The sequence below is a fragment of the Piliocolobus tephrosceles genome, chromosome 4, assembly GCF_002776525.5.
Source record: "Piliocolobus tephrosceles isolate RC106 chromosome 4, ASM277652v3, whole genome shotgun sequence".
Classification (NCBI taxonomy): Eukaryota; Metazoa; Chordata; class Mammalia; order Primates; family Cercopithecidae; genus Piliocolobus; species Piliocolobus tephrosceles.
The window spans coordinates 115,015,710-115,042,102 of record NC_045437.1 but is presented as its reverse complement, the minus strand read 5'-3'; the positions used below and the strand labels follow the sequence as shown (position 1 = coordinate 115,042,102).

General features: G+C 38.3%; 1 protein-coding gene and 1 pseudogene across 1 annotated transcript in view; both read right to left on the bottom strand.

Moving 5' to 3' along the window:
- Window positions 1-26,393, bottom strand: part of DRD1 (dopamine receptor D1) — a 202,197-nt gene that overhangs the window by 160,306 nt on the left and 15,498 nt on the right. The window lies entirely within an intron of this gene.
- LOC111521628 lies at window positions 69-19,460 on the bottom strand (annotated as a pseudogene).

Sequence of the window (26,393 nt, the reverse complement as noted above, 5' to 3'; positions counted from 1 at the left end):
GTTCCCTCTCCACCTATTTCAAGCCTCTTGTCTGAGCACCGCCTCTTCCTCAGTCATGACAGGTGGAATCATTGGGCTTTTGGGGGAACCCCTAAACCTCCAGAGAAAGACCATCTTAGAACACAGCATTGCAACACCAACCTTCCTCTTCTTTGGAGGATTTTGCACCTCCCAAGGCTTCTGGGATGACTTTGCCCCAAATGTTCACATGGTCTGAGACCCACAGTCACAGGTGATAAAGGAACATTCACATCTTTTATCATCCCAATTCCTCTTAGGAAGGGGAAGATCACTGTGTGGGGAAAATACCTTAAGAAGTGCTTTGGGTAGAAGGTGAGACCCTTGGTGTGGGTGTTCCTGGAGACGGGTGGAAAAGAGAGGCTGGGGCAGAGCCAGCGGGACGGGAGTCCACACAGGACACACTGAGACTTCCTGTCAACCTGCAAATCTTCAAGAAATTCAACACACACACCCGAAGTGTTCCATTGGCATGTACTTCTGGTGGGAAAAAAAGTGAGGGGGCTGAGATTTGCAGGGGGGAGGGGAGCAAAGGAAGGTGAATACACAAAGCAGCAGCAGGTGGACTCCAGGCAGGTGAGTCTAGGAACAGTGAAACTTGGAAGACATCATGCATCCCGGGCAACACGACAGGGAGAAGGAGATAGTCCCACCCAAGTCTCGAGGTCCACAGAGGCCCAGGAAGATGGCCGGGGTTTGGTTTCTGTATCCACTCCCGTGAGAATGCAAGTCTTGGAAGACCTATCAAAAAGTTAAACAACCAGGAGGTATTCGCTCAAGAATGCAAGGCCCAGAGGTGAGGCATCTCGGGATTGGTTCATTCACCAGCTGAACCGTCCTTATCCTCTAAGGCTCCAGCACCTTGCATCTTCCGCCACCCCCACCATCTTCAGCACATGGGCCATGTCTCCCCCCATGGTTCCCTTGCTGCCACATTTACAGCCACATCCAGAGGTGGAAAAGTGGTGAACCGCTATTCTATAAAACCTTTTAAGAGTGAGGAAAACTCCCCCAGAATCCCACCCCGACCCCTCAGCCCCCAGCACACTGCTCAGCAGTAAGCGGTCTATCACAGGTGCTTGGCCATAGCAACCAGAGGCCAAAAGAATGAAATTAAGATGATTGGCTAAATGAGTGACTCCCAAAATGTGGCCCCTGCATCAGCAACATCACTGCCACTTGGGAATTATTAGAAATGCAAAGTACTGAGCTTCATCCCAGCCAATAAAATCTGAAACTCTGAGGGCAGGGCCCTGCAGTCTATGGCTTAATGGGCCCTCCTGGTGATTCTGATGGAACCAGAAGTTTAGAACCAGCCAAGTAGCTTAGATTAATAAACATGCATTTCTAGTCCTGTGGTTTGGATGTGTGTCCCTCCAAATCTCACGTTGGAATTTTATCCCCAGTGTTGGAGGTGGGGCCTTGTGAAAGGTGGGGCTCATAGGGATGGAGCTCTCATGGATGTCTTGGTCTCATCCTCATGGTTATGAGTCAATTCTCAATTCTCACTCTATTAGTTCCCTCCAAGAGCTGCTTGTTTAAAAGACCTGACACCTTCCCACTCTCCTTTGTTTCCTCTCTCACCATGAGATCTCCGCACACCTTGGCTCTCCACCAAGGTGGAGAAAGCTTCCTGAAGCCCTCACCAGAAGCAGATACTGGAGCCATGCTTCTTGTACAGCCTGCAGAACTGTGAGTCAAATAAACCTCTTTTCTTTATAAACTACCCAGCCTTTTAGGTATTACTTTATAGCAACACAAATGAACTAAGACATCTGAGCTGGAGAAGATGGCACCATAGGAAGCACCTACTGGTTGCCTGTCCTGAAGGTGGCTACCTATGCATGAGACAGGTGGACTGGAGAGAGCTGGCAGTATGGAGAGGGGCCCAAGTGAAACCCACACACTCACTGCTTGGCAGGGCAAGAATGAGTGTGTTCTTTGGTCAAGTGAACTCATGAGAATACCTGGGTTGAAACCATCTTGAGAGGACCCATACTCAAAGGAAAGACATTGGCCCCATGTCCAAAGATTAGCAACTAAATGTATATTGACATGGTATTAAATAAAATGAAATATTTAAGATACATTTGTAGGGCTGGGCATGCTGGCTCATGCCTATAATCCCAGTACTTTGGGAGGCTGAGGCAGGCAGATTACCTGAGCTCAAGAGTTCAAGACCAGCTTGGCCAACATTGTAAAACCCCGTCTCTACTAAAAATACAAAAAGTTAGCTGGGCATGGTAGTGCACACCTGTAGTCCCAGCTACTCAGGAGGTTGAGGCAGGAGAATCGCTTGAACCCAGGAAACAGAGGTTGCAGTGAGCCGAGATTGTGCCACTGCACTCTGGTCTGGGTGATAAAGCGAGACTCCATCTCAAAAATTTTTTTAAAAGAGGTACATTTGTATAGGTACTACTTCGAATAAGGAAAGAAACTTAGATACCTCTCATTCAGTAACTAATAGAACAAAAAATGCACAAAAAAGGCATAAAGATTGTATTCCAGTTCTTCAGGGAAACAGAACCACGTAATATAGATAGATAGATAGATAGATAGATAGATAGATAGATAGATAGATAGATAATAGATAGATAGATAGATAGATAGATAGATAGATAGATAGATAGATAGATAGATAGATGATAGATAGGTATATTGAAAAGAGATTTATTATGGGAGATTGGCTCATGCAATTATAAGGCTTATGATCTGTCAGGTCCAAGTCCAGAGAACCAGGTGTGAGAACCAGGAATGCTGACATTCAAAGGCAGGAGGAGATGGATGTCCCAGTTCTGACAGGAAGAGAAAATTCACTCTCCTTCCACTTTTTCTTCTATTTTGGCCTTAGTGTATTGGATGATGTCCACCCACATTGGTGAGGGTGATCTTCTTTACTGTGTCTATGGAGTCAAATGTTAATTTTCTCCAGGAACACTATGACACGCATGTCAGAAATAGTGTTTTCCAGCTATCTGAACATCCCTTAGCCCAGTAAAGTCAGTACATAAAATTAACTGTCATGAAGATATAGATTATCTAAACAACACAATTAACAAATTCGATGCAGCTTACATATATAGAACACTACACCCAACCATGGAAAATACTTGCTTTTTAAGTATACATTGATTATTTACCAAGACTAGCCATATACTGGGCCACAAATTCTCTACAATCTCCACAAATTCTAAATGACTAAAATTATTCTGACTATGTTCTCTAACCACAGTGAAATTAAGCTAGCTATCAGTAACAGCACAATTTTTTAACCAGAATGTTTGGGCATTAAACAACTAAAACACCCATTCGTCAAGGAATAAATCAAAAATAGCCATTAGAAATTATCTTGGGCTGAATGGTAATGAAAATATCACATGGTGGTAGGTCACAGCTAAAACTGTGCTCAGAAGGAAATGTGTAACTTTATTTCTTTAACTTTTATTTTAAGTTCAAATGTACATATGCAGGTTTGTTACATAGGTAAACTTGTGCCATGGCGGGGTTGTTGTACAAATTATTTCATCACCTAGATATTAAGCCTAGTACCCATTAGTTATTTTTCCTGATCCTCTCCCTCCTCCCACCCTCCACCTTCCAATAGGCCCCAGTGTGTGTTGTTCCCCTCTATGTGTCCATGTGTTCTCATCATTTAGCTCCCATGTATAAATGAGAACATATGGTATTTGGTTTTCTGTTCCTGTGTTACTTTGCTAAGGATAATGGCCTCCAGCTCCATCCATGTCCCTGAAAAGGACATTATCTCATTTTTTTTATGGCTGCATAGAATCCCATGGTATATATGTGCCACATTTTCTTTATCCAGCCTGTCACTGAAGGGCATTTAGATTGATTCCATGTCTTTGCTATTTTTAATAGTGTTGCAATGAACATACATGTGCATTTGCAATGAACACACACATGCATTTTAATAGAATGATTTGGGATTGCTGAGTCAAATGGTATGTCTGTCTTTAGGTCTTTAAGAAATCATCACATTGTCTCCCACAACGGTTGAACAAATTTACACACCCACCAACAGTGCATAAGTGTTCTTTTTTCTCCACAACGTTGTCAGCATCTGTTATTTTTTGGACTTTTTAATAACAGCCATTCTGATTGGTATGAGATGGTATCTCATTGTGGTTTTGACTTGCATTTCTCTCATAATCAGTGATGTTAAGCTTTTTTTTTCTTTTTTTTTTTTTCTTTGATGGAATCTCACTGTGTCACCTAGGCTAGAGTGCAGTGGCATGATCTCGGCTCACTGCAACCTTTAGCTCCTGGATTCAAGGGATTCTCCTGCCCCAGCCTCCCAAGTAGCTGGGATTACAAGGGCACATCACCACACCCAGCTAATTTTTTGTATTTTTAGTAGAGATGGTGTTTCGCTATATGGGCCAGGCTGGTCTCAAACTCCTGTCCTCAAGGGATCCGCCCACCTCGGGAGCTTTTTTTTTCATATGATTGTTGGCTGCACATATGTCTTCTTTTGAAAAGTGTCTGTTCATGTCCTTTGCCCACTTTTTTGTACAGTTGCTTTTTTCTTGTAAATTTGTTTAAGTTTATTATAGATGCTGGATATTAGATCTTTGTCGGATGCATAGTTTGCAGAAATTTTCTCCCATTCTATAGTCTGTTTACTCCATTGATGGTTTCTTATGCTGTACTGCACTTTTTTTTTTTGAGGTGGAGTCTCACTCTGTCACCCAGCTGGAGTGCACTAGCATGATCTTGGCTCACTGCACCTCTGTCTCCTGGGTTCAAGCAATTTTTCTGCTTCAGTCTCCTGAGTAGCTGGGATTATAGGCACAGGCCACAATGCCTGGCTAATTTTTGTATTTTTAGTAAAGAAAGGGCTTCACTATGTTGGCCAAGCTGGTTGTGAACTCCTGACCTCAAGTGATCCACCCGCCTTGGCCTCCCAAAGTGCTGGGATTGCCGGCGTGATTTTTAGAATTTTCTATTGATATTCATAAGTGACAGTGGTCTGTAGTTTTTTGTTCATCTCTATCTTTATCAGGCTTTATTAAAGTTATTCTCATTATGTAAAAGAAATTGGAAAAATATATTCTTTTTCTTTTGCTACAGACAAATTTAAACAAAATTAGAATTATCAGTTGTTTATTACTTAACATTTTGTTTTGAAGAATTACAGATTTTCAGAAAAAAAATTATTTAAAAACTACAAAAATTGCTACATATCTAGATTCCCTGGATACATGTTTTTCTGAAGTGCTTGAGAGTAAGTTGTAGATATATTTTTTAACCCTGAATTCTTTAGTGTATATTTCCTAAAAACAAGGACATACCCTTATGTAACCACAATACAATTATCAAAATCGGGAAATTAACAGATACAATACTATCATCTAATCCACAGGCCTTATTCAAATTTTATTAGTTTTCCCAATAATGTCTTTTCTAGAAAAATATTTTTTCTGGTTCAGAATCCAGTATAGCATCACACATGTATTTAGTTGTCATGTTCCTCTAGTCTCTTTTAATCTGGAGCAATTTATCAGTCTTTTTCTTTCTTAACCCTGATATTTTTGAAGGATATAGGCTATTTATTTTATGTAACATCTCTCAATTGTATTTTGTCATGACTAGATTCAGGCCACGCATTTTTAGTCAGAAATAGCACAGAAATGATGTTCTGTCCTTCTCAGTGCATTTTATCAGGAGGCACGTGTATGTTTGTCTCATTACAAGTGATGTTAACTTTGATCATTTGTTGTGTTGTCTGCCAGGTTGTCCACTATAAAGAATGTCTGTTCCTTCATAGTTTGGTAAAATTCCGCTAGAAACCTCATAGCAGTTTTTCTAATGGATAGAAAGGTAGCTCTTTCAAAACTTCCATTACTCCCTAAATTTCCTTAAGCTGGACCTTTGTAATCACTCCATTTCCCAATTCCTAACCACTGACGACCACTGATCTGTTCTCTGTCCCTACAGTTTTGCCTCTTCAGAATGCCATATAAATGAAATCATAAAGTATGTAACATTTTGAGAACGGCTTCTTTTGCTCAGTCTAATGCATTTGAGATTTGTCTATATTGTTGCCTGTATCAATCGTCTGTTCCTTTTAATGGCTGAATAATATTCTATTGGATAGCTGTACCAGTTTGTTTATCCATTCACCTGTTAAAGAACATTTGGGTGGTTTCCAGTTTGAGGTGATTATGAGTAGAGCTGCTATAAACATCTGTGTAAAGAGTTTTGTGTAAGCACAGTAATTTTATCTAGGGTAAATACCCTGGGAGTGAATTTTTTGGTTTTTATTGATAGTGTATGCTTTACTTTATAAGAAACTGTCAAACCATTTTTTCAGTGGCTGTACCATTTTACATTTCCACCAGGAATGTAGGAGAGCCCCAGCTATTCCACACACTTGTCAGTGTTTGGTAGTGCCAGATTTTTTCTGCTTTTAATTTTAGTCATTCCAGTGGGTATGTTGGTGTATCTCATCACAGTTTTATTTTATATTTTCTTAATGGCTAATGATGTTGAACATCTTTTCATGTGCTTATTGTTATGTGTATATGCTTGTTAAAGAAGTGTCTTCAAATGTTTTGTCCATGTTTTTATTGAGTTATTTGTTTCCTTCTACTGAGTTCAAAATGTCCTTTGCATATTCTGGATACAAGCTGTTTGTCAAATATGTGTCTTGAAAATGTTTTTCCTCCAGTCTATGGCTTTTTTCTCATTCTCGTAACAGTATATTTCACTCAGAAAAGTTTTAAATTAACCCCATCAAAGAGTGGGCAAAGGATATGAACAGACACTTCTCAAAAGAAGACATTTATGCAGCCAACAGAGACATGAAAGAATGCTCATCATCCCTAGTCATCAGAGAAATGCAAATCAAAACCACAATGAGATACCATCTCACACCAGTTAGAATGGCGATCATTAAAAAGTCAGGAAACAACAGGTGCTGGAGAGGATATGGAGAAATAGGAATGCTTTTACACTGTTGGTGAGAGTGTAAACTAGTTCAACCATTGTGGAAGAGAGTGTGGCGATTCCTCAAAGATCTAGAACTAGAAATATCATTTGACCCAGCCATCCCATTACTGGTTATATACCCAAAGGATTATAAATCATGCTACTATAAAGGCACATGCACACGTATGTTTACTGTGGCACTATTCACAATAGCAAAGACTTGGAACCAACCCAAATGTTCATCAATAATAGCCTGGATTAAGAAAATGTGGCACATATACACCATGGAATACTATGCAGCCATAAAAAAGGATGAGTTCATGTCCTTTGTAGGGACATGGATGCAGCTGGAAACCATCATTCTGAGCAAACTATCACAAGGACAGAAAACCAAACACCGCATGTTCTCACTCACAGGTGGGAATTGAACAATGAGAACAGTTGGACACAGGGTGGTGAACATCACACACTGGGCCTGTCATGGGTTTAGGAGGTGGTGGAGGGATAACGTTAGGAGAAATACCTTATGTAAACGACGAGCTAATGGGTGGAACAAACCAACATGGCACATGTATACATATGTAACAAACCTGCACATTGTGCACATGTACCCTAGAACTGAAAGAATAATAAAAAAAGGAAAAATTTTAAATTTTGATTAAGATCAACTTATCATTTTGTTTCATAGATTATGTTTTTGGTGTCATATCTAAAAATTATTTGCTTAACCTAAAGTCATATAGATTTTCTCCTATGTTTTCTTCTAAAGTTGTTAGAATTTCTGTATTTTACATTTATATTTATAATTTATTTTGAGATAATTTGTCAATAAGGTATGAGGTTTAGATCAAGCTTCATTTTTCTGTAAATGAATATCCAATGGTTCTGATGTCATTTGCTGAAAAACTATCCTCCATTGAATTGCTTTTGCATTTTTATCAAAAATTAATTGGCCATATTGATTGGTTTTTAAACTCTCTATTCCAAACACTGTTTCTGAAGTCTCTACTCTGTTTCATTGACCTGTGTGGGTATGCCCTCATCAATACCATACTGTTTGATTATTATAGTTTTATAGTTAATCTTAAAATGCAACTTCATTCTTCTTTGTCAAAATTTTTCTAGCTATTCTAGATTCTTCTTCTTGCCGTATACATTTTACAATAAATATGTCTATATCTATTTTTAAAAATCCTGTTGCAATTTTGATTGGACTAGCATTAAATTCATAGATCAATATACAGAGAACTGTCATGATTAACTCTATTGAAGGTCCCAATCCATAAGCAGGGCATGTCTCTCCATTTATTTCTGTCTTCCTGAATTTCATAATATCATTGTTCATTGTTACTATATAAAAATATAATTGATTTTCTTGTGCTGACTTTGAATATGCAAACTTGCTAAGTTCACTTACATAGTTCTAGCAGGTTTTATTTCTTCCTTTCTAATCTATATGCCTTTTATTTCTCTATCTTGCTGTAATCCACTACTACAGGAGAGAACGAGAATGGACATTCTTGCCTTATTCCTAATCTTAGAGGAAAGCATTCAGTCATTAAGTATGATGTTATCTGCCCCTTATCAGGATAAGGTAGTTGCCTTCTATTCCTACCTCACTAAGATTTTTTAATCACAAATGATTGTGTATTTTTCAAATGGTTTTTCTGCATCAATCAAAAATAATCATCTAGGGTTTTTTTCTTTACTCAGTTGACATGGTGAATTACATTGATTGGGTTCAACTATTGAACCAGTCTTTCATCACAGCAATAAACCCCACTTACTCAAGGTATATTATTCATTTCATATGTTGCTGAGGTTTTTTTTATATTTTCCTGAGAACTTTTACAACAATATTCATGAACAATATTGGCCCATACTTTTCTTTTCCCATATTATTTTTGTCTGGTTTTGGAATCAGGATGATGTAAAACTCATAAAGCGAGTTGGGAAATGTTCCTTCCTCTTCTCTTTTCTGGAAGAAGTTAAGTAAAATTGGCATTGTTTCTTTTGTAAATGCTTTGTAGGACTCACCAGTGAGATCGTCTGGACCTGAAAATTCTTTCTTGGAAGGATTTTCACTACAAATTCAATTTTGAAAATAGATTTAGGACAATTCAGGTTATCTACTTTTTTCTTCGGTAACTTTTGGAAGTTTGTGTCTTTCAACAAATTCATTTTATGTAAATTGCCAAATGTATGTACATACAATTGTTCCTAGTATTCTCTCATTACCTTTTAATCTGTATGGAATCTATAGTAATATCCACCCCCTGCCCCCGTTTTGTGATCTTATTTTTGCTCCATTTGTTTTCTTTTTTTAAATTTATATTGTAACTTCTTAGGGTTGTAGCTTCATTTGTGTTACCCCTTTTCACTTCTTAATATAAATCTTTTAAGCCGTGAATTTTCCCCTGAACACCATTTATAGGTTCTGATATGTAGAATTCAGTTATCATTTCCTTCATATAATCTAATTTTGGTTGAAATTTTTTTTCTTTGCCCTGACTTAAAAGAGTTTTGTTTGTTTACTTCGAAGAGATGACCGTTTTTTCTGATTTTATATTTAATTCCTACTTCTACTGCATTAAAACTAAGAAATTTTCCTGTACCATATCTACCTTTGGAAATGTATTGGGACTTTCTTTGTGGACTAATATGTGGTCAAATTTTGCACGTCTTCCATAGGTACATGTTTTAGAAGGAACTCTATTCTTTATTTTCAAGGTAAAAATTTTCCTTTATGCTAACTATATCTATATTACTAATTGATTATACTGTTTAGATCTACTTGGTTTGTAATTGACTAAGAAAGTTGAATTAAAGTTCTTAATATTACTATATATCTGTTATGTATCTGTTTTTTTCTTTAGGTAATTCTTGTAGTTTTCACTTTGATCAATGCTGATATTTTTATTTAGTTCTTCATTGAGAATTATACCCTTTGTCCATTTTTTGTTTCTCAGCTTACTGAATTCCTCAATTTCATATGTGTGTCTTACAAATATCATAATGATAGTTTTCATTGGTGACCCATCCAGAATTTATTCTTTCATTCATAGGTAAGTATATGAATTTCCTATTACGGCTATAACAAATTATCACAGACTTAATGGCTTAAAACAACAGGAATGTATTATCTTACAGTTCTGGAGGTCGGAAGTCTGAAATGTGTCTCACTAGGCTAAAACCAAAGTGCTGACCTGGTTGTGTTCCTTCTGGAGCTTCTAGGGGAGACTCTGTTTCCTTATTTTTTTCCAGCTTCCAGAGGCTGTCTACATTTCTTGACTTACAGTCCCTTTCTCCATCTTCAAAGCCAGCAATGGTGGGTTGAATCCTCCTCGGATGGCGTCACTCTGACCTTCTCTTCTAGACTTAAATCTTCCCTCTGCCTTTTTAAGAAACCCTCGTGATGGCATCAGGCCCACAGATAATCCAGGGTAACCTCCTGTTTAAGATTGGCTGATCAGGAACCTAAATTCCATCTGCCATCCTCACCATGTAACACAACAAATTCACAGCTACCAGGGAACAGTCCTCTATTTTCTTAGTCCTCTATGTTTTTACTTATTTATTTGTTCTTTATTAGCAAATGTTAGTTACTATTATATTTTTTAATATTCATATTTTAATCTTTATATTTATATTTGTACCAGTGAAATTTTTGCAGATGCAGCATGAGCAGAAGCACGAAATGTTCTTTACTGGTTGGCTTGGTTGCTTATGCTCTTGTGGTATGCTGTGAGAAGATTTCCTCTGGGTATCTGCTGCCCTTTCACCCGGGTCCCAAGCTAATACAGGTGGATATCTAAACCCCGTCCATGGCCTGGAACCAAGCCCAGATGGCCCACAGCCTCAGGCAGGGCTACCTGACAATATCATTTCTAATTAGCCCAGACCTCAGTCAGACAAAGAACACATCAACAACAATGATGTGATGTTCTCGTAAACCACTAGCTTCTTGAGGTTGATTGTTACATAGCAAAACCTGGCTATTATGATTTGCATTGCTACTATTTAGTCAATTTTAAATGATATGTTTTTACTCTCAGCCATTACATGAAATCTTCAATATAATTTTTTCTCCATCTATTTTTTTTTTTTTACCTTTTCTTCCCCCAGTTTGGGTAAGGTCTATCATTTCTATAATGTATTACGATATATAACATTCACCTTCTATCCTGCCAGTTGAATACCCCCATTAATATTAGTCTTAGTTCTTCTATCAAATATGTATAATGCTCACCTCCAGTCCTTGTATACAGTTTCTTGAAAAATGGTTGGTTGGTTGAAAGTTGTCATTTTTATTTTCCACAAGGAAGGCTTATGGGAACACATTCTCTGAGCTCTTGTGTTTTTAAAATTGTATTTTTTTAACCTTTCTATTTAAAGAACTTTTTGACTGGGTATAAAATCATTGATTCATGCTCTCTTTCCTTAAATAGTAAGTGTTGTTCTACTGTAGTTTGGAATTAAATGTTGTTCTGGAGAAATCTGAAGCCAGCTGGGGACAAAGGAAATAAAGTCCTATATAAGGTATAATACTAGGAATCTTTATATTCACAGTCCACTAATTTTTCTAGGAAATGTCTCAGCATTGACCATTCAGAGTCACCTTTCTCAGGCACACAATGTGTCCTTGGTAATGTGTAGATTCAAGCATTATTTTATTTTAGGAATGCTTTTTTGATTTATACCTTTAATATTTGTTCTGTTTTGTGTTTTGTTGTCTTCTTTGGGAATGCCAGTTATGCATATATTTAATGTCCTTTGCCTGTGCACTAAATCTATCACTATCTATTCCTCTTTAACTCTTTCTATTTACATTTTATTTTGTTCACACTTCTCATTTCTATTTTCTATGCCATTTATTATCTTTTTGTAGTGTTTATTAACACTTACGCTCTTTCAAATATTGTCTTCATTTTTATCATGGTTCTATTTTTCTTCCCCTTCTTCTCTGAGTTTTGCCAGATCACATTTCATCTTCTGCTGCCCTGCAATCCCATCTCTGAAGTATTACATAATGGTTATTTTTAGAGATTATTGCTTCATTATGATGTTTAATTCATAGTAGAGTGTTTGTTCACAATTCTAATCTGTTCCAAGGCCATTTTACTACTGAACATTTTTATTCATATTTGCTGTTCCCTTCCTCCTTTTTTTCATAGTATCTTCTTAAAAATGGCAGCACTAGTGTATTTTTTTTATCACTTATTGTTAAATGCATTAGGATTTCATGAGCCGTGTATTTGCTATAGATGGAGAGAGGCCAGGGTGGAATTATAATTAAGTCAGCTTTCACAACTCAGAGGCTCTCTTCTCCTCACTTGCTACAAAGTTAGGCTGCTTCTCTTAAACATGGATTGTCTAACATAATTCTTCTACATATAACCTGGTGTGGAAGATTAAATTCCCTTTCTCCCTTCTTTTCTCCATGTAGTAACACCATATATCTACATCTTTACCACTGCCTTCTGGTGGATGGATTGTACTTTTCTACCCCTTGACTTTGGACTTGGTCATGCAACTTGCTTTGGCTAATGGGCGATTAGTGAGTGTCTCATGATCAAAGGCATGATTCTTGGCTAAGCAGCCATTAGTGAGTATGCCATGATCAAAAGCATGACATAGGCTCATGCAGTTGAGTTTATCCTCTTGACTCTTGCTTTTCATCATGAAAAGAACATGCCTCAGGTAGCCATTGATTTGAGAAGGTTGAGATACATGTGGAAAAGACCAGCACTCAACCATCAAACTAGGGTCAAACCTAGCTTAGAACAGCCTACATACATTAACCCCAGCCACCTTAAAGACGCATGAGCAAGAACAAATGTTTATTGAGTTTGGGTGTCTTTGTTACCTAGCTAAAGCTGACTGATACATCCAGCCTCCTCACTTCTCTGAACCTGACCAAGCTTAGGGGGACTTCTTCCACCTCTCAGTGTATTCTATTTCTTCACTTTCTTTTTTAATTAAATGATATAGTTTTTTCCCTTCAGAGTGGTTCCCCCAGCTTCAAGAAGTTTTTATAAGTTTTTTGGTCCAATGCTTTACTGAGCTCGCTCCTCTGCTGTTGGCTCCTCCCTCTTGCACAGCTCCTAGGTGCTCTTGGCAGCTCTTACCAAATATTTTTCAGTCTGTCTCCTAGCTCCACTGAAAAAGGAGTTTGAATTTTTGTTTTCTGTTCTCCTTATTGCTTTGGATGATTTCCAGGAAGAAAAGAAGAGATTATGAAGTTTGTGCATCCATTTTCAAATGGAAGTCTGCCTTGCTTCTAGAATAAGAAGCTGGCATGGAGTGTTGGAACAAATGTGGGCTTTAGAATTAGATAGACCTGAATCAGATCCTGGGTCTGCCACTAATTTCTGTGTGAATTTGAAAAATTTACACTGACCTCTCTGAGCTCCAGTTTGTTTCTTCAATCTATAAAAAGGATCTAGTAACACTTATCTCAGAGTTATTAAAAAGAACAACTTCAGAGAATGAAAGCTAAAATATGGAGAGCATCTAGCAGTGCAAATAGTGGGCACACCAAAAAATGAAATGAAAATCTATTTTTTTTTTTTTTTGAGACAGAGTCTCACTCTGTCACCCAGGCTGGAGTGCAGTGGCGCCATCTCGGCTCATTACAACCTCCGCCTTCCAGGTTAAAGTGATTCCTGCCTTAGCCTCCCGAGCAGCTGTGATTACAGGCACACACCACCACAACCAGCTAGTTTTTTTTTTAATTTTTTTTTTATTTTTAGTAGAGATGAGGTTTCACCATGTTGGCCAGGCTGGTCTCAGACTCCTGACCTCAGGTGATCTGCCCACCTCACCCTCCCAAAGTGTAGGGATTACAGCCTTGAGCCACTGCACCTGGCCTGAAAACATAATTATTATAATTCTTCCATTGCACTGTTGGTAGTGACTACAGAACAAAAGATATAAGAATGCAGTTTTTAAAACACCTAGATGAAAAGGCAATAAAAGTACAAAGATATGTCTTCCGTTCTGTGAAATCTGCACAGGAACAGTGAGACCTGCTGATTCTTCGAGAAGTTCAGAAAATAATTTAATTCCTTGCATCCTGTCCCTCCTCTCCATACTTGGGTTTTCTATCCCCACCTCTACAGAACACATGTCTTGGTCTGGGGATGGGGCCAATGGCTAAAGTCAAGCCAATTGCATAACCTCATTCCCTGACCACGATCCATTTGTTCATTTATGGGTATTGGATTAATTTGAGGCCAATTAGACTGTAAAAGATGTTAGCTGGTGGTTTTAGAAAAGTAAGGTTTTAGTCTTCTGAGGGAATTTCTAGGAACAACCTTGTCCCTCTCCCTTGACACGGCCATCAAGTCCCAGAAGATTTTGAGAGCCCTCTTAAAACTGCAACAGGAAAGGGATATGGTCTTGAGATGAGGCTGGCATGGCATAGAGGAAACACACAGAGAAAAAGACCCTGGATCCTTGATGATATTGTTGCACATCTGAATCAAACCAACACTGAAGCCCATCCAACCTCTTCACTGTAAGGTAAATAAGCCAGTTAACCTTCTTCCAATTGGTTATGCCCATTTGAGTTTGGTTGTCTCTTACTTGCAGCTAAATGTACTCTATTACATTATCAGACAGCAAAGTTTCCCAACAATTCCCATCACCATCATTAACACTTTCTCCACGAAAGACCATCTTGAATCATGTGTCCCAGGTGGTCTCCAGAATCAAAAAACTATTGCTCAGTGTCCCTTTTATAATTCTGTTTTTTCATAGACTATGCTCTTGCATGGGCCTAACAAACATTTATCAATAATAAAAGCTAATACCTATTAAGTTCTTAACACACGCCAGTCTCTCCACCAAGCCCTTTGCTGCATTCTTTCATCTAATGCTTGCAACATTCTTATGAGATAAGCACCACTGCTTATGAGATAAGCACTCTATAGAAAGAGTTACTCCCTCTTTCTATAGAGGGAGTAACTAAGACTTAACCATGTGACCTAAGTTATAGATCAATAAAATGGTGAATCCAAGAGTCAAACTGACTCCAAAGTTGAATTCTTAAACAGTAGGCTGAACTGTGTCTAAAAAAACACTTATTTGAGCCCCATCTATGCACAGAGAGGAATCAGTTAGTTTTTCCTCATGAGTTGTACATGAGCTAATGGGATAAGCAAATTTGTACACAAATCATCATAGCACAGCAGGGAATGCAGGAACATGCTTGAAGAGACAAGTGGAGGTCAATTCAGGAAAAGTCCCATACCATGCAAAGCAGCCAGGACTCTATCTTGAGGGTGATGGTGACCCAGGGAAAGGTTTCTGGCAGTGGAGTGACATGATCAGATGGGTTCTGTAAACTGTGGATGTGACTGCAAATGTGAAAGATAAACAAATGGAATGAGACTGGGATTTAGCCAACCTATGAGGAAGGTGTAATACTCCAGGTGTGGTGCGATGTGCACATGGCCCATGAAAGAATATTGAAATGACTTCCCCTTGAATGGAAGAAAGAAAAGGAGCATAAAGTACTTCCACATTCTGCTGCAAGCCAATATTCAGCCCAGTGGGAACTGCAGATGTGGACGTCCTACATTAGGGAAGTGCCCCATCACACAAAAACTATATCCCTCCCACCAACAATGAACACCACTCTTTCTAGGTGAGCTGCTGGACTGCCCAGCAAGTGCCTATGATAATTGGATTGCAGAGAATTAAGCCAGAGTCAGCCAAGGGTGGGGTGTGGCCTCCAGAAGGAGAATGTGCTCCATCGTGCTTTCAACTGTTGTAAAGACTAAATTTATTCTGTGACTCATCCCCGTTCTCACCATGGAAATCTGCCCTTAACCATGCTAAAGCACACACATACACACACACAAAAATGTAAACACATCCACACACACACAAGAGGAAATGAAAAGAACACTTAATTGCAATCAGTCAATGACGTAAGCCATTTCTTTATTTCTATCTGTGTCCTAACCTTTGTGGCATTGCTTCTGAGCCAGAGGTCATCATCAGACTACAATTGCTGAAATTTAGTGAGCATGCACATTAATGTATTCATCTCATTGAATCCAAAAAAAAAGATCCTGTATGTCAGTATTTCTGTCCTAATTTTGAAGAAGAGAAAACCAAGGCTCAGCAAGGAAGTACCTGAGCTGAGACTCGAATCTAGTCTGTGTGATCGGGACCCCATGCCTTCCAAAAATGCGACTATCCTTCACATTTATCCAGCACTTCAGATTTACAGTAATACAATGTTATGTTGTTTAACCATCACAGCCACTGTCTACAAAACCATTGACATTTTTCCAGTTCATGGGTTGAGGCTTAGAGAGGGGAAATGACTAACCTGGGATCACACAGCAAGGAGTAGAAGCAAAGTTTATATTCAACCTCCTGAGACAGTGGTTCTAATCATAGGGATACACTGCTCATTTCACTGTAGGAGCTTTGCACCTGCCTGGATTGATACACACCTTCTATTTCTGACTCCAAATGGTTGAGTAATCTGCTCATGTTAATACATCAACCTAAATTACAGCAGAAAAGAATCTAAAGTTGATCACCACCTCATTATCTCACCCTTTTGCACAGAACAAATAAGAAGAAGAACAGTAAAGAATGTAGCCCTTGGCATTCTTTCAAAAAACACTTTTCTTATTATTGTATTCTAAGGTATCTATGCACCAAAATTGCAAAGGAGTTTGAAGAACTGTCTTGAAACACATTTGGGAGTAGATTTGCCTTCCATTCTTTAACAAATCCTGGACTGAGGTAATAAAAACATTCATTTTATTCTTAAGGGTCTTGAAATCCATGTCTTTCACTTTTTAAGAACTAGGATTAAAGCATCAAAAGAAAAATCCTTATTGAAGGGCTTTGCGTGGCTGGCCAAGAGTGAATTCACCAGCTATCTCTCCAGGCTCCTGTCAGCTCTGGCCACAGGGGACAGGCCACCATTGCCAGATCCGGGCAACTAGTGAACAAAATAAAAAGGAACTGCCTTTTTCTGAAAGCCCACCACATGCCAGGGGCATACTACTTGCCAAGCACTCTATACAGTCTAGGGATGAATAGCTAAAGGGCTAAATGCACACACCCTGGAAACAGCCTGTCTGGGTTTGAAGCCCAGATCTGGGCTATTGGCTGGAGGCCTTAGTCAAGTCTCTTAACCTCTCCATGCCTCAGTTTCTCCTCTGCACAATGAGGGATGTAACAACAGCTTCCTCGTTGCATTGTTGTGGGTTGGGATATACGAAGAGCATAAAGTAATTCCTGGTACACAGTAAGAGTCCTCTGTCTTTAAATATTAACCATAATTGCTACTACTGTCTTTTTCAATTCTTACACCCACTCTGTGAGATAGTGGTTCTCATCCCTTCTGGTAGATAAGGAAACTGCAGCTCAGAGCAACAAGGCAACAGTGGCTGGGGAAGTGACTGGAAAAGCTGAATTTAGCCCTGGTCAGGCAAAGCTCAGGCCTGTGGTCTGCACTCCCTCACCTCCAGCTGATAGGCACTATGCCAATATTTTCAAGTTTCATAATCCCGGTAATACCCCACAAGGAGAACCCCACAAGGTAGACGTGCTATCAACATAGAATGGTATAAACAGATTGCTGGCAGTCAAACACACACAATAATCTGGTTGTGTCTGGTTCTGCTGCTTATAATCAGTCTCAGAAATTTTAATGACACTGTCTTCCTCCGATCCACCCACATACCCACCCATCCATTCCTTCACCCACTCACCCATCTGTCCATCCATCCTTCCATCCACCCACACACCCATCCATCCATCCTTCCATACACCCGCAAATCCATCCCTCCATCCTTCCATTCACCCACACACCCATGCATCCATCCTTCCATCCACCTACACATCCACCCATCTATCCTTTCATCCACCCACACACCCACCCATCCATCACTTCATCCACCCACCCACCTATCCATCCATCCTTCCATAAATCCATCCCTCCATCCTTCCATTCACCCACCCGCCCATCCTTCCATCCATTCACATGCTCATCCATCCCTCTACCTATTCACCCATTCATCTGCGTATCATCAAATATTTACACAGAACATATTTCTTGTCCTTCCTGGTAAAACTGCTAAAAATCTTTAAAATAATTCCAAATTGAACTGCTTACTGAATTATGTGCTGGGTGCTACAGGGATATAAAATGACTATTTGACAGATCTCAACCACAAATGTACACCCTTCAACATTGGCACACAGAATTTATTTATCATTTACCCTCCGTGTCCACCACCACCCCCCAACAGGAAAAGAATTACTCATGAGACAGTTCCTGATTTGCAGCCAAGGAAAAGGGCCTTGTTATTTGGACAGCTGACACATCCAACTTTGCTAGCTTAAGATATGTATTTTTCTTAATATTCAAATGAAACAACTTCAGTCTCCCACTTTACCTGCTACAGTCTGCATATTTGTCTTCTCCAAAAACTTGCATGTTGAAACCTGATCACCAATGTGATGTAATTAGGAGGTGGGATCTTTGGGCTGCTTAGATTTGAGAGCTCATGAGTTTAGTGCCCTTATAAAAGAAGTTCCAGAGAGCTGCCTTTCCCCTTCAGACATGAGGACACAGCTGTGAGGACACAGGGAGAAAACACCATCTATGAACCAGGAAATGGGCCCTCAACAGACACTGACTTTGCTTGATCTTGGGCTTCCCAGCCTCCAGAACTGTGATAAATACGTTTCTACTGTTTATGAGATACCCAGTCTATGATATTGTAGCAGCCCAAACTGACTAAGACATTCCCTATCAGGAGCAGGTCTGTCTTCCCACCTAGGGTGATCCCAAATACCTGCAAGGTGTCTCTTCAATCTAAGGAAGCAGGTCTTATAGCCACTATCAAAAGATCAGAACACAAAAAGCTCTGCTTTGCTCAATTGTTGCCTTAGGCAGCGTGGGCTATGGGGCTTTGGTAACTGTTAGGGACATACTACTTTATCTCTGAGGAGGCGTAACATCAAAGCCGTGTCAAGTTGGGACATGCATTCCCATGGCCGAATAGTATAGGCACTGTTTTCTCTGGATGCTTCATGAAGAGGGCAAGGGGAATAGGGAATACACAGTATCCTCTTCTTAAGTGTCTTGCTTAGTTGTGGTTGCTGCACCAAGCCTCCACCTCCATAGTGAAGCTCTCTGGAGACTCAACTCTGTCAACACATGCCACACACACACATAGTTCTACGCATCATTAATAATCCATGGAGTCTATGTTAGAAAGAATTCAGTCCATTATGCCATGCGTTCTGCCTAGAACTAGTCCTCCCCTAAATTTTGGAGAGCTTATACAAACAGGTGGGTGGGTTCCAGCGTGTTGGGTCCAACAGTGCCTCACAGGCCAAATAGATCATCCCAGCATCAGAACTTTAGCCTGGCCTCCACACACACTCCAGTCCAGCCTAGGGGAAGTCCTACCCTCCCCGATCCCAGGGCCCACCACTCCCTGATCCATGGCGGTTAGCAGCCAGAATGCCCATTCTCTTGCCTCATGTTTCCCTAAAGACTGATATCAGCAAATTGCCCTCAGTTCAAGATCCTCAGTTACCACCCTATATTTCTTTCCAAATTTTCCACCACTTCATTTTCTGGTATCCTCTTTTTCCCTGAGAAGCATCACTATGCTGTGGGCTGGGGATGGGAGGGAGAATCCATGGGCTGTGGAGACATTTCATAGGCTTCTTCTAGGCATTAAATGAGGAAATTAATGCAAAAGTGCCCAGCACAGTGCCTGACACATAAAAGCACCAATAAACTTCAGCTGTCTTCCCCCTTCTTCAAACTACTTAATTTTCTGTGAAACTAACACTTCTTTTCTAATTGCCCTTGACTTCACATTCTTTAGCCCATACTTCATTACTAATCCATTCTTGCCTAGTTCCTCCTACATTCCTATTGTTCATGTTAAGGATGACTTTTCTACTCACCTGTATAAGTCTTGCTGCCTCCTACACTGATTAATTTAGCTAGATTGAAAAGGAGGACTAGTGCTTCCTCCATAAAACTCCAATTAATCAATCATTTTAGAACTTGAGCTACTTTGTGTGATGGTATTTGTGGAAAGAGCAGGAACATTGCTGTCAGTCCTGAGAGGTGGCATTTACTGGCAGAAAGACCTCAGACAAGTAATTTTACTCCTATAAGCCTGATTTGTTTATAGTACCCTAACTCATAAGATTGGTGAGATGTTTACAAATAACCTAAGAGAAGTTTCCTGGGCAAAGCCTGACTTAAAGGTGCAAGGTAACATGAAATTACTGCACTGCGATAGATTTGATTCTGAGTATGTTTATGCCACTTAGCCTATTTTTGTGTATCATATGTACAGAATACTTTATAGGGTATACATTCTTCTCAAGCTCATACAGAACATTCATCAAGATAGACCACATTCTGGGCCATAAGGATACACCTTAACAAATTGAAAGAGATAAATGTATACAAAGTATGTTCTCATACCACAATGGAATTAAACTAAAAATCAACAACAGTAAGATAACCCTATCTATTTATAAGTTAAACAGCACGTTTCTAAATTTCACATGGGTCAAAGAAGAAGTCTCAAAGTTAACCAATAGTCCAAACTAAATGAAAGTATGATTATCAAAATATGTGTGATACAACAAAACAGTTCTTCAAGGGAAATTTATAATATTAAATGCATGTAAGAAAAAAAAATCCCAAATCAATAAGCTAGGTTCCACCTTAGGAAACTACAAAAGTAAGAGTAACTTAAGCCTAAAGAAAACAAAAGAGCTAGAGCATAAATCAATGAAACTGAACACAGAAAAAAACAATAAAATCAACAAGTTGGTTCTTTGAAAGGATCGATAAAATTGATAAATTTCACAAATCAAGAAAAAAAGGAGAGACGACACAAATTAAAATATCAGAAATGAGGAGGGGAAATGACTTTACAACTGATTCCATGGACATTAAAATGGTAAGAAAAGAATACTATGAACTACCCTATGCCCAAAAGTTTGATAACCTAGATGAAATGAAAGACAATTCCTTAAAATATACAAACTACCAAATTCATACAAAGAAAAAGGTAACCTGAATATTCCTAATCATTTTAAAACTTGAATATTCCTAATTATTTCCTAATATTCTTTTATTTAAAAATCAAATTAATAATGTTGCTCTCAACCTTCCAAAAAAAGGAAACACCAGGCTTAGAGAGTTTCACGAGTGAATGCTACCAAACATTTAAGAATTTAAGGAAGAAATAGTGTCAACTCCTTACAATCTCTTCCAGGAAATAGAAGCAGAGGAAGCAATTTTTAACTCATTCTATTAATATAAGGCCAGTACCAAAACCAGATGAAGAGATTACAAGACATTACAAAAAAGAAACACTATAGACCGAAATAGCTCATGAACATAAGCACAAGAATCCTCAACAAAATATTAGCAAATCAAATCCAGTAATGTTTAGAAAGAAATTTACATAATGACCATATTGGATTTATTCCAGATACGCAAGACTATTTCAACATTCAAAAATCAATCAATGGTCTGAAGTCTTACATTTGTGTCTTTAATCCATCTTGAGTTAATTTTTGTATATGGTGAGAAGTAGGATTCCAGTTTTAGTCTTCTGTGTATGGTTAGCTGGTTTTCCCAGCACCATTTATTGGGTAGGGGGCTCTCTCTTCATTGTTTATTTTTCAAAGAATTTATCATGAAGACCTCAAAAACAATTGTAACACAATCAAAAGTTTCATTAAACTGAAGGAGCTTCTGCATAGTAAAAGAAACCCTCAACAGAGCAAACAGACAGCCTACAGGATGGGAGAAAATTTTTGCAACCTATGCATCCAACAAAGAACTAATATTCGGAATCTATCAGGAACTCAAATGAATCAACAAGAAAATAACAAAAACAAAAAAAACCATTAAAAGTGGGCAGAGGACATGAACAGACACTTCTCAAAAGAAGATATACAAGCAGCCAACAAACATACAAAAAAAATGCTCAACATCGGTAATCATCAGAGAGATGCAAATTAAAACCTCAATGAGATACTCTCTCACACCCCAGTCAGAATGGCTATTAGTAAAAATTCAAAAAATAGCAGATGTTGGCAAGATTGTGGAGAAAAGAGAACAGTCATACACTGTTGGAGGAAATGCAAATTAGTTCAGCCCCTGTGAAAAGCAGTTTGGAGATTTCTCAAAGAAGTAAAAATAGAACTACCATTTGATCCAGAAATCTCATTACTGGGTATATATCCAAAGAAAAATGAGTCATTCTATTAAGAAGATAATAAGCCAATAAGTCATTCTACATGCACTCATATGTTCACTGCAGCACTGTTCAAAATAGCAAAGGCATGGACTCAACCTAGATTCCCATCAGCAATGGATTAGGTGGTACATATACACCATGGAATAGTACACAACCATAAAAAAGAATGAAATCATGTCCTTTGAAGCAACATGAGTGCACCTGGAAGTTGTTATCCTACGTGAACTAACGCAGAAACAGAAAATCAAATATCACATGTTTTCCCTTATAAGTAAAAACTAAATCCCACTTGGGTTCACATAAACATAAAGATGGAAAAAACAGACAGTGAGGACTCCAAAATAAAGGAAGACAAGGAAGAGTCAAGGGTTGAAAAACTTTCTTTTGAGTACTATGTTTACTATCTGGGTGATGGGATCAATAGAATGCCCAAACCTCAACATCATGCAATATACCGTTGTAACAAACCTACACATGAACCCGCTGAATCTAAAATAAAAATATATTTTTTTTTGCGATGGAGTCCCTGTCACCCAGGCTGGAGTACAATGAAGAGATCTCGGCTCACTGCAACCTCTGCCTCCTGAGTTCAAGTGATTCTCCTGCCTCAGCCTCCCGAGTAGCTGGAATTTTAAAAAATCAATCAATGTAATCCACCATATAAACAAGCTAAAAAAGAAAAATTGTATAATGTCAGTCGATGCAGTAAAGACATTTGACAAAAATCTAGCAGCCAATCATGATTTTTAAAACTCTTAGGAAACTAAGAATAGAGATTAACATCCTCAACTTGATAAAAGTAAGAATATTTACAGAATTCTATAGCTATTGTCATATTTAATGGTGACAAGCTAGATGCTTTTCCCTTAAAATAAGGAACAAGAAAAATATTTTTTTCTTCAACCACTCCTATTTAATATCATACTAGAAATCCTAGTTAATGCAGTGAGACAAGAAAAGCAAATGCAAAGTATAGAGATTGGAAAGAAATAAAAATATTATTTTCACAGATTATATGACTGTCTATTTTAAAAACCTCAAAGAATCTACAGAAAAAGAAAACTCCTGGAACTAAAGTGATTATAGCAAGATTGCAGGATACAAGGTCAATATACTAAAGTCAATTGCTTTCCCATATACTAGCAATGAACAATGGAATTTTTTTTTTAATTTCATACAGCACAACAAAATAAAATACTTATAGATATAACAAAATGTGTACAGAATCTGTATGCACAAAACTACAGAGCAGTGATGAAAGAAATGCAACATACAAACAAATGGAGAGATTCTATGCTCAGGGATTTAAAGACTCAATATTGTGAAAATGCCCATTCTTTCTAACTTAATCTATAGATTCAATGCAATCATAATCAAAATCCCAGCCAGCAATTTTGTAGAGATCGACAGACTGATTCCAAAGTTTATATAGAAATACAAGGGACCTACAATGGACAAAATAATTTTGAAAAAGAACAAAGTTGAAAGACTCACATTACCCAATTTCAAGACTTAAAGTAAGATACAATAAATAAGACAGGGTGATATTGGTGAAAAGGTAAACATAAATTAATGGAACAGAATAAAGAGCACAAAAATAGACCCACATACATGTAGTCAACTGATCTTTGAATAAGGACCTAAAGCAAGTTGCTCTTTGTGTTTTCAACAAATGGTACTTGAATAATTGGATGTCTAGATGTAAACAAATGCACCTAGACACAGACCTCATACCTTACACAAAAAATCACTCCAAGTTGATCATAGAGCAGTGTGATATGTAAACCTTTAAAATATCTAGAACAGGACCTGGCATGGTGACTCAGGCCTGTAATCTCAGAACTTTGGGAGACCAAGGCAGGAGGATTGCTTGAGCTCAGGAATTCAAGACCAGCCTGGGCAACATAACAAGATCTTTTCTCTACTAAAAATTTTAAAGAATTTAGCTGAGTATAGTGGTGCGTACCTGTAGTCCCTGCTACTCAGGAGGCTAAGGCAGGAGGATCGTTTGAGCCTAGGAGTTTAAGGCTGCAGTAAGCTATAATCATGCCACTGCACTCCAGCCTGGGAGTACAGAGACCTTGTCTCAAAAAATATTAAAATAAAATAAAATACTTATGAGAAAACAGGAGAAAATCTCTATACCTTTGGGATTGGTGATATATTTCTAGATACAACAGCAAAAGCACAGTCCATGAAAGAAAATATTAATATGTTGTATTTTATTAAAATTTCAATTTTCTGCTCTGTGAAAGACACTATTAAGAGAATTAAAAAACAAGCCACAGACTGGGAGAAAATGTTTGTAAAACATATATTTAATTGTAAAAAAACATGTTGCATCTAAAATATACAAAGAACACTCAACAAAAAGAAGACGATCCAGTGTTGGGCAAAAGACATGAAAAGACACCTCACCAGAGAAGGTGTACAGATGACAATAAGCCTAAGAAAAGATGCTCAACATCACTTGTCATTAAGGAACTTCAGGTTAAAACAACAATGATATACTATTGCACACCTATTGAAATGGCTATTTTTAAAATGCCAATACAACTTGCTGGTGAGGATGTGCGGAAGCAAGAACTGTTATTCATTGCCAGTGGGAATGCAAAACGGTATAGCCACTTCGGAAGATAATTTGGTGGATTTTTACAAAACTAAACAGAAGCACCATATGATCCGGAAACTGCAAGCAGTCCTACATATTTACCCAACTGATTTTAAAAATTGTGTCTACACAAAAATCTGCATGCAAATATTGATAGCAGCTTTTAAAATAATCAGCAATAACTGGAGGCAACCAAGGTGAACTTTATATAATAGGTGAATGGATAAACTGTCCATCCATACAATGGAATACCACTAAGCAATAAAAAGAAATGAGAAAGAGAAAGCTACACAGAGACGTGGGTGAATCTTAAATGCACATTGCTAAGTGAAAGAAGCAGTCTAAAGGCAGTGCATACTGTATGAATTCATGTATATGACATTCTGGAAAAGGCAAAACTACACAAACAGTAAACAGATCAGCAGTTGCCAGGGGCTTGGCAGAAGGAAGGTTGAACAGATAAAGCACAGGAGGTATTTTAGGGCAGTGAAACTACTCTACATGATATTATAATGCTGGATACATGGCATTATGTATTTCTCAAATACCACAGAACTTTACAGCATAAGCAGTGTACCTTAACGTATGGATTTTTAATCATTTGGGAGTTCAGGAGATCCCAAGATGGAATGTAGACTATGACAAAATAATCTAACTGTATTACAAATGTAAGAAACAACCTCACTGAAGGGGGTAGAAGAAAAAAGGACTGACATAAGTAGCTTTGGAAATGGTGGAGTCTGTAAGACTGAAGGCCTTAAGGAACTGCACATAAACATTGTACCTACACACTTGGTAAAACTGATTCCCACAGGGATATGAGCTAACAATTCTGAAACCACTATACATGTGTCTTGGAATTGAACAATTAAAATTCTGTAAACATCCATGCATACTTAATGTTTAGCTCTCACTTGTAAGTGAGAACATGCAGTATTTGGTTTTCTGTTCCTGCATCAATTTGCTGCAGATTATGGCCTCCAACTCCATCCATGTCACAGCAAAGGACATGGCTTTATTCTTTTTCATGGCTGCATAGTATTTCGTGGTATATATGTACCACATTTTTTATCCAATCCACCACCATTAATGGGCACCTTGTTTGATTCCATGTCTTTGCTATTGTGAATAGTGCAGTGATGAACATATGAGTGCATGTGTCTTTCTGTCTTGTCTTTTTGTATAATTATCTATATTCCTTTGGGCATATACTCAGTAATGGAGTTGCTGGATTGAATGGTAGCTCCGTTTTAAGCTCTTTGAGAAATGTCCAAATGGTTTTCCACAGTGGCTGAACTAGTGTTCATTCCCACCAACAATGTATAAGCGTTTGACACTGCAGACTACAAGAAAGGGAAGGGAGGGAGAGGGACATGGGTTGAAAAACTACCCATTAGGTATTATGCTCACTACCTGGGTCCAACATACCCAAGTATCAATCCTACACATGTACCCCTTGTATCTAAAATAAAAGCTGAAATTAGAAAATAATAATAATAAAATAAAATTCAGCAAATGGATGG